The 7,906-nt window shown below is 42.5% G+C and overlaps 1 protein-coding gene across 2 annotated transcripts in view; it reads left to right on the top strand.

Annotated features, from left to right (window-relative positions):
• LOC104966124 (stromal interaction molecule 1) overlaps positions 1 to 7,906 on the top strand; it is a 583,137-nt gene that overhangs the window by 67,084 nt on the left and 508,147 nt on the right. The window lies entirely within an intron of this gene.

Here is a 7,906-nt window from a genome sequence, read left to right as displayed (position 1 = left end):
AACAACTACATTATGTAACGTTTGTAAATTAATATAATATCGAATGTTAAACCCGAATCAATACAAAAACTGCGAGCCTGACGCACGACGCTAGCTTCTAAAACGCTTCTGAAGCGTGGTTGATGGCGCTGAACCAACAACCCGCAGCTGACGCCGCCGCGGCAGAATGACGCCAGTAAACTGGGTCCAGTGGTATTCTAATTTTGCGTCCGCCGCAACGGTCTGTCCGTCACGGAGGGGGCTTGATCCGGAAACTGCCTGTCTCCTTCAGCAAGCACTGATCTGATCTCTGATCTTCTCTCTCGCTGTCCCGTTTAGACTTCACGTCGCTGTATGTCCGAATCTGATCAGACCTAGATAGCTTCTAGGATATTATATGACTGCCTGCTTATCAAAGGGGACACGCTAAACATGTTAAGCGTTGCTTGGCAACGGCGGATGTGTCGCCAAGCAGTATAGCGCAGCATTATGCCATGTTATATGAGGGGTCAAAATCCCCATGCGTCTAAAACCTATGGCCGCGGCCCAAAAATAAATATACCGAATGTGTAAGGAAACGTCAAGGAGGAGTCGCTCATTATCGTTAAACTGCACTGCTAACTTTATATCTTTGCTGTTTATCTTTGCTTTGTAAAATCTATCATTTTATAATATGTTTTCCTTAACGGCTTCTTAAGGTGTCTTTCATTTTCTGTAAAGCACTTTGAATTGCCTGTGTTGAAAGGTGCTCTATTAAATAAAACTTGCCTTGCCTAAAGTCGGTCAGAGTTTTGACCCGAACACAACAGGAGGGTTAAACCAGTGATGACAAGATGTAACTCAGCGGTAACTGTTTACTTAAAGTGGGACCCTATCATGGCGATATTTGAGATACGATGATGAGTGTAGGACCATAAAGGCATATTGCTATACTTTTTATTTTGTTTAAATACCAAGCAGATCATGCGATTTTTAGCATTCCTCATTTCGCTCGCAATGTAACACTGTTCTTGTCATGCGGGCTGGATTTGTGAGAACAGCACCAATCTACAGGCCTGGCAGTATGGTACTACAGCGGGCTCCAGCATTTTGAACGCAATATCCGTGTGTCTGCCTCCTGATTGGTGGAGTTGGCCAATAGCCGTCAGCCCACTTTTGTGAACGTCAATATAAGTGTTCAAATCTGGTCGAGTCTGTATTAGATGTCCGTTGGCAGCCCTTTTTAGAGATTATGGGTATGGAGGGAAAATAGAGGAGTTGTATTTTCCTACAGCTTGGTGAGCTTCCTGGGAAGCACCAGGGACACATTATTCATGATGATAAAAGGCGTACACAAAAGTGCATTTTGCCCCCCGGCCCGCCCCCCCGATTTCATGACTAGGTCACCTTAAAGTGGGCTAGGTAAATTTTGGGGAAACCAGCTCCGAAGTGCCCGTAGAATTGAACAATACGCACAGCGAAAGAGATCTACCGTTCCTTACAGCAGCCCTCGCCTCCAAAGCCACTACGAACGCGCACGGATGACCAATGAGGGCACGAGATAAGTTTGTGCACAGATGGAAGGCTGACAGGCAGGTAGGCCATCCAGTTATTTTAGCCGGGCCGGCTAAAATGATTGGTCGTGCTTTTTACACTACTACGGCTTCCACAGATGACATTTTTTAATGGATTTTTTGTCAAAGCACTTAAGATATTCATTGCTATCGGGATGTTAAGAGCATTCCATGGAATATAACAAAAAGTGTATCTCGAGCCGGTTTCTCAAACTTACCTACCCCACCTTTAAGTACACATTTAATGTAGCCTACTTATTATTCAGTATTTGCACTTATTTTATTTTCATCTTTTGCAGACCAGTAGCCTGTTTGACATCCAGGTGTTAACTGAGTAAATGTACTCAATTACTTTACAGTAGTACAACGTTGAGGTACTTGAGTATTAATGCTACTCAACTATAATGAAGGGACAATAATGTACTTTTAACATATGTTTTTAGATTTTTTGTTACTTTGAAGATTCCGGTATAGAGCAATATTACAAAAATAATTTATAATTATATTTATATCTTTGATTATATATTGATCCCTTGGGGAAATTCACAGGCTACTTTGCAGTATATTGTAAAATTCCTTCACAAGCTGCAACAATACAGTAAACAAATAATGCATTAATAAGAACGATGCATTGATAAAACCTACAATATTTTAGAATTTTGTGTAAACATTTTGTTGTTGTTGTACTTTAGTAATATTAAGCATATTTATTAATGTTAATAATTTTGTACTTTTACTTAACTACGACTTTGATTAGTATGCATCTCTATTTAGTTGTTAGCATCTCTCTGTGGCTGTTTTTCATTTTGGTGGAATTTTTCTGTCCGTTTAGCCAATTTATTTCTTTGTTCTGTGATTTTACGTTTATTTTGAGTAGTTTTGCTCCTAGTTGTCAATTTGCATCTCTGTGATAGATTTGCAATTTTTTATTTGCTGTTTTTATTTCACTGTGGTCATTTTGGGTCTCTCTGTCCTCATCTAGTTTTTAAAAATATATTTTTAGTCTTTTTTTTTGTAGTGTGCAATTTTCAGCCATTGATACTTTTTGATATTTGATATGTTTTTAAGTCATTTTTATTTACTTTTTGACTTTTTTTAGTCTTAATTTTACAAATCTTTGTTGTAGGTTTGCATCTACATTTTGTATCTTTACTTGTTATTTTAGCTTTTTGTGGTTGTTTTGAATCCATTTTAAGTTGTTTTGAGCATCTCTGTGATTGTTCTGCATCCACTCCATCAATACTGCAATCCATTTAATTGTGCATCTTTTTATATTAACTGTTGGTCTCTTTACAGACATTCCTACTCTTTGTAGTCGTTTTGCAACTATTTTAGAAGTTTCATGTTTGTTTATGGTCATTTTTTGTCTCTAATAGTTCATTTCTAGGATTTACTGAGTTCCTGGTGTGTTCGGAATATTCACCCACTTCTTAAACTAAACAGCCTTGGATCAGCTGAAAATGCATCGTTTGATTGTTTTTCACAGATAAATATGATGAGCTAATAAAATATGATGCAATTTCATATATTAAACTTCCCAACAGTGTATTAAGGTGAAGAACCATATACTGTATTACAGTATAAAGCGACAGGGAACCTTTTACTGCCCGGGAACCCTACTTCACACAGGTTGGTGAGACACGTGCTGGTGCACATGAGACCCCCCCCAGTTAAATCCGTGGGGGGGGGGCAGCTGGATACTCACGAAGGCATAAACAGCTCACCTGACCCCCCCGCTTCATGTGCACTACACCTGCCCTCCTGCTCTGATGTGTGTGGAGCTGCAGCTCTGTGAAGGTCTGCTGTGTTGTGAGCGTGGGACGACAGGCTACATGTGTCAGAGAGAAACCACTTCAGTGTCCCTGTAGGAGGAGAGCATGGGTAAAAATACACACAGTGGATTCATTATTATGAAAACAAGCTCTGAGAGGATGGAAGTGTAGTTGAGCTGCTGATGTTCTGTGTCATTCTGAATGTTTACAGATTAGGGTTTAGCTGCAGGAGAGCCGATGGTGCTGGATCCCCATCGGAAAGAGGTGGATGGAAGGAGACGAGTATTCCTTAAATCCACACACTTTTCATAAAAAAAAAAAATTAGATCACACTATTTTATGTTCTATTTGATCATTTCACATGTCCACACTGAAGATCTTTTAATCAAATTACAAAAAAGTATTTGATATAAAAGCTGGAGAGGATGGACATAAAAGACCTTCAAAACTGAATTCATTTCCAACTCTTTAAAACAGATTTATTTTTAAAAGCATAAATGGGTTTTTCTTTTTTCAAATATTTTACATTCATTGAAATTCTGACTGCAAAATATACATCAAATGCTTTTATACAGTCATGGTCATACTTTTGAGTTAGTGATTTTAGAGGCAGGGCTATCAATGTCACTTTCTGGTTAGAACTACCATCTTTTTGTTTCATCTGAATCTCTAATAGAATTTAAAGTTACATAAATGAAATTCAGTTAGGTAAAGGGACCTTCAGTAAAAAGAGATAATGTGAACTTGAATTATCAAATATATGTGTGGGATTGCTTCCGTTATGACAATGAACTCATTCCAGGTAATATTGTCTGAAACTATCCTGACAGAAGAGCACGAGACTTGAACTAAGGAAACCACAGCTTCTTGTGGTGAAAGCGACCCCTTCTGAAGTTACTGCTGTGGTTAGCCACGAGAGAGAAAGCTGACCCTACTATTTATGATCGCATTTGTTCAGTGTTGATAGCGTTCTAATTTATTCATTACTGATGTAACCTATAGAGTACTTCATTATTTTTAACTGAACATGCAACATTAGATTATAGGAAGGCCAATAATATTTCCAATAATACATTCAATTAATATTTTAAGTTGAGCTCTTTCCTTTCAGTTATTTAATTGAAATGTTCTAGGAAACAGAATATTTCTAAAACCGAACCACAGGTTTGAATATAGTTAGTATTATATCTCAGGTGGACGGGTGCCTTTAGCTTTAAACATTAAATTAAACAAAAAGTACCATTTCAGATGTTTTTTTTTTTTATTTGATTTGAGGGTTTTCAACAACTCACTTTTAGGCAAAGAAAAAGGATAGTAATTTAGTAATATTACATGTTTTAGTTTTACAGAAAAGAAAGAACATGTTGGACAGGACCTAAGTAATGAACTATGTGTACACGTTGTGTTACAAAAATTGGGCTTCACTGTGGCAATGAGGGAGCGGGTAAAGGGTACGGGGGGGGGTGGGGGGGGGTGGGGAGGGGGGGTGGGGGGATTATCACATCGATGTACAATATACTCATCCTCTGCTGTTTTACAAGACCCCACCTCGTTCCCTCCCACCCATACAATACCAAACATGATTAAAAAGAAAGGATACTTGGAGTAAAAAACAGCCAAATAATCAATATATAATAAATAGTATATACGAATTGTTCAGTACACTCCGGTTATTTCTGTTGTCCTTTTTTCGAATCCTGAACACATTTAAAGTTGGTTTTCTTTCCACGGCCTCTTTACAAACATGACAAAAGTAGTGTCACTAAAAGAACATGGGTCACCATGACTTTCCTTTTTCGAGTCACTTTAGCACATCAAGTCTGACTTTTCGTGACAGATTAGAACCCTTTACTTATCTTTCTTAAATAGATTATTTAGCTTTAAAAGGGCAGGGCAGATCTCAGTTTAAAAGTGGGAGATTCTCCACTGGCGGGGGAAGAACAAATAAAACATTACAGAGCAGGACAGCAGACTATAGCGAATTAACGTGTGAATAATGTTGAAACAACTTCTGAAAAATAAACAGGTACTAAAAAGGCTACCCCCTCACTTCTACACACTCCGCTCCCAATCTACATATTAACTGCCGCAAACACTACTGATACTAAGGAGGGAATAAAAATACAAACATGATGCATGAAAAACTGGAATATATAATGCCGTAATATTTAACAACAGGATGACCTACTAAAAAGTGTGTAGAAGTCCAAAATCCTGCACCTCGCAGAAAGGTGCGATAGAATAGACGGCAGATTTAGGGCCTTTTGGAAGTCCTACTCATTCCAATAACAAACACGCACCCACACCTGCGCAGTGAAGTTCACGGATTGCAGAAAATACCAAAGGCATATAATACAAAAGATTTATCAGGCCTGCATACTTGTAGGGGTAATTACGGATATAATTACACTCACTCATCCTCCCACATTGTTCTGTTAACCCAAACGTGCTAGCTCATTGCTTGCTTTCTTTGATATCTAAAAAAATAAAACATCCAAAACAACTCTAAGTCTTAGAAAACAGTCTTACTTTATATCTCGATATGTGTTAGCTACTACTAGGGCATTATCACTCATCAAGTACTGTTGAGTCTCTCTCGGGCTGAACCAGAGCCGGCAGCAGCTAGCGGGGCCGAGCCGATTGGCTCTGCTCTTCTGGAGCAAGCGGCGACTTCACATCTCTTCATCAGTTCCCCAGCCCCTGCCACTGACTGGGCGAGCCCCAGCAGCAAGCAGAGGTCTCCGCGCATGGCTAGCGAACGCCGAGTTCAGAAGCGCGAGTGTCGACAGTTATCGGGAGCAACTAGAAACCAACTGCTTCAGATGCTTCAGGATGTTCAATACTGTGATACTGAACGACTGATCAGCGCCCTGCCATCAGATACGCTGGCCGCGCAGTGCTGTCAGGCTTGGTGCTAAGTCTCCGAGGATGCCTGATGGCACATGCGACCAGCAGAGCACCTAGGGGCACGCGGAGAGCGCGGCGCTGCGGGCTGACTCCCGGCCGCAGCGGTAGCGCTCTGGAGGATGCCATGGAGCGCGGATAGACTTGTGACTCCACGACTCTTGCCTTCACGCACAGCAGCACTTTACCATCAGCCGTGCGCGAACGGCGTTAAAAAAAGGTGCCGCATGGAGAGCAAGATCAGTGGACCAAGGGGAAGCGCCTTAATGGCCTATTCCATCGGCCAGGAGAGGCCGGTGACTAGTGACAAGGCGCCTTACACGACATACCACGACTTGCTTCACCACACAGCACATATTAACCCACAAGCTGCGAACAAGAGAAATCTTATTCTATCATTGGAGCGCCTCCTGCAGTCTGCCCTCTTTTTCCTTAGGAAGCACTCAGCTTCTTGCGGGTGTCTTACTCAGAGGAACCCCAGTTTCCGTCTCTCATGATGCTGTGGATCAAGAACTGCTTTTTAGTTTTTTTATTTATTTGATCCAAGATGAAACACAGAACTTTGGATGTTTTAAACTCATACGAGCCCACCACCCCATGGGTAGTGGAAAGTGAGTCCACACCACCCGCACTAAACCCAAGCTGTGTTTAGCATGTTAGAGACTGCTCGACCGAGACGCACACCCTATGCTCTAGCCCCATGTCTCTCGAAAGAGGCAAGGCAGAATAAGTTCTCAGAACTGCTGACCTGAGGTCGTAGACCCCCAGGCCGGGGCAGCCAATATCCCGAAGAGGTTGACTGGTTGAACCAGTTTGGCCCCGTTGCGGGCCAAACACGAACAATCGCCACAACCACCCAACAATCCAACAGTGCTGAGACGCTATGTGGCGACACTTAACGACAGATATGAGAGTAGGCCGAAGGCTTGTACCGCACACTTCACATCGAAAGGACTTTCTCCAGCCCGACCCCCTCCCCCAAGTGGACTCGATCTGCTTGATGACATCGCCGTCCGCTGCCGCTACGTCGCGCGCGCCTCGCACATTTCCAAGCACACCTGTACCAGCGTGTAAGCCACACTCATGAGACGTGCGATGAACCTCATGTGAGAGACTTGTATCTCCTTAGGAGCAGAGCCCATGAGAAGAAATCGTCACCGATTCCTGACGGGACGGCACAGAACACTACATGCTACTACGATGGCCCAAACACAGGCTGGAAGCTAACACAGGCAACAGCAGGCAAACAGCCGGCAACAGCGAGTAATCCTTTAGAACACCGCCTCCCACCTGCTGCTACGAAGCTCTCGACGCCTCGCTGATGCCAGCTCCCGAATGTCCTCACCAGAGACTCTGTGCATAGGACAACATCAACCCATACTCAACCCGCCACAAATTCCGAAGGACATATATGTAGTTACTTAATGACCAGAAAATAGCACCAGTCCCGGTGAACAAATCGTGAGTGAACGGTCGAAAAGGCATCGCGCGAAAAGCCATTTTGCCGCACAACGATCAAGCAAGCGTGGAAGGTTTTCAACAGCTCAACCCGCCCGGATAAAAAAGTGATCACAACAAAGCAGTGGTGTGGCGCCGCCAGACTCTCCGCCCTCCTGAAGCTGTTGCACAGACCTGACAAGCGTATGGCCGCTCTGACCCATCTCTCCTGGAGGCGGGGTGGCTTCTTCTCCTCCTGAC

The sequence above is a fragment of the Notothenia coriiceps genome, unplaced genomic scaffold (genome assembly GCF_000735185.1).
Source record: "Notothenia coriiceps isolate Sejong01 unplaced genomic scaffold, NC01 NC01_scaffold00037246, whole genome shotgun sequence".
NCBI classification, from domain to species: domain Eukaryota; kingdom Metazoa; phylum Chordata; class Actinopteri; order Perciformes; family Nototheniidae; genus Notothenia; species Notothenia coriiceps.
Note: the sequence above shows the minus strand (reverse complement) of the source record. Positions and strands in the feature narration are given on the sequence as shown.